This window comes from Alligator sinensis, unplaced genomic scaffold (genome assembly GCF_000455745.1).
Source record: "Alligator sinensis unplaced genomic scaffold, ASM45574v1 scaffold181_2, whole genome shotgun sequence".
Classification (NCBI taxonomy): domain Eukaryota; kingdom Metazoa; phylum Chordata; order Crocodylia; family Alligatoridae; genus Alligator; species Alligator sinensis.
This window is the reverse complement of record NW_005842429.1, coordinates 166,146-168,347: the sequence shown is the minus strand read 5'-3', so window position 1 is coordinate 168,347 and position 2,202 is coordinate 166,146.

Sequence of the window (2,202 nt, the reverse complement as noted above, 5' to 3'; positions counted from 1 at the left end):
TTCTTCTCAAGCCAACAGTTGTATGAGAAGCTTCCATTATCTAGGCCTTATCTTGGTGAAAATTTCCCCTATTGTTTGTTATGCTATAACTTTTGTAATTAGTAGATACTGATATTTTTCTTGTAATGGCTGATAAATATAAGTTAGGGCATTGCCTTATATATATGGGTTAGGATATTTTCTCATATAGCTGAGTAAAAATTAAACAACATCCATATCCTCTCTATCTTCCAAAAATATGGAAAAAGGAACGATTCAATGGAAGTGCTACATGCAGCTCACAGTAGCAATAATTTCATCTTGATTATTGCTGGCAGTCAATTAACTCGGTTATTTAAAAATGCAGTTTATACTATAAAGTATATAAAATGGAACCAGAAATGTACACAGGTTGTTCACTAGACCATTTAATATGCTGAAGTTAATAGTTTTGTTATCACTAAACTTTGCAGCTCAATCAGGAAAGTGCACAGTAATGATTGCTATAGGAGTCATTCCCATTATAAAATTAATACATTCCAATTATTAATGTGATAAGCAATTATTAGGGAGCACTACAGAAAAGAAATTGAGACAAAGATGGACAGTCATCTGACCCAGTCTGTGCCAAACTCATCTGTAAAATAAATTGTGTTTTGAGGTTAATATGATTAATCTCTCTTATCCGAACAAATAGTAAAAGAGTCAGATTTACAGATTGGGCAAGGTCTAATAGCAAAAGCTGTCAAATCTGCACCAACAACACACTTCCTATTAATTTAAGAAATTAGGAATTATATTAAGAAAATGTAAGAAGTAAAAATATCCTGTAAAATCACATAGATTTAATTTAAAAAATTAATTCTAAATATTGCTCATCAATTATAACAATGTATGGACCTAAAATACCATCCTACTCTTAACTACTACATGTATTAGCTTAAAATCTCATAGACCAGATTTATACCTATATTATCCCACTTCTGTGGAGTCCCATCAGGGATGCATGTGGCAGTGAAGTGACAATGACATGGCAGTTAACATTTCAAAGGATCTTTGCTGGTTTCAGACTGTAAGAACTTGACCCTGCAAGTTCAGCGAGGGCACTAACCAATTCACCACAAGGTTGAACTCAGCAAGATGTGAAAGGAAGAAAACATCCTCTCTTTGCTACTGAGAATCGATACCACTTGTTCTCTATTGTGCAAACTTGCAAGTTGTAATGTCACCACTGTGAGATGGAAAAGATTATATGAAGGTATTCAATGCCAAATACTTTTCTCCAAAAAATACTAAAAACCATATAATCTAGACATGTGGTTCTCAACCTTTTTAATTCTGTAGTTTAACCCCCCACCCCTATCCTGGCATAACTTTATTTACATTCCCACACCTGCTGCCTCAGAGCCTGCCTACCTCCTGACACCTAATGTATAGCATCATGGCCTATCTATTGCTTAAGATAATATGTGATCCCACAGCTGATCTAGCCCCCTGTGACAGATTATGATGTTTATTGTAATATTTACCTGTTCATGTTGTTATAGTGTTGCATGGCTTGGTTTACCTATAATGCTAACACACAGGCAAAGAAAGGAAGAAAGGTATTGATAGAGTCCCTGCTAAGTGCCAAGGTTGCCTACCTGCAAAATGTGTGGGACGAGACAAGACGGATCTAGCAACCCCAGAGTTTTGACATCTCAACAAAAGTGAGGTGGCCCCCACCCATGAGATGGGAGGAGGGAGGGGGGAAAGATGAATGTAAATGGAGAGGGGAATGTAAATGGAAGGTTGTCAGCTCCTTGCAAGGAGGTTTGGAGGGATGGGGGTAGGCAAAGACCAGCTTGGGGGAGCCTAGAAAGAATGAGAAGGGAATGGTTGTATCTTTTTGCAGATGTTCTGGGCTATGGGCTGTATTGGGGACAGAGGAACAGCTCTACCCTGGGGGAGGGGGTGACAAAAACCTCTGTCTGGGTGGCCTTTGCCCCAATAAATGTCTTTACTAAAAAGTTTGCTTTGCTACATGGACCTTCAGATTGCACCCAGTCTCCCCAATGAGAAGCGAAGTCTCTCAGCAGGCTGGAGGTGGATGCTCAGTTCTTGAGTCAGGGCCACAGTCTTAGGTAAGGTAAGAGACCAAAAGTCTGGAGTCTCAGAGTGGGGAGGAACCTGAGTTCCCCCTTTGCTGTAGGCTGAATTTGGAGGACGCTTTCAAAGACCAGA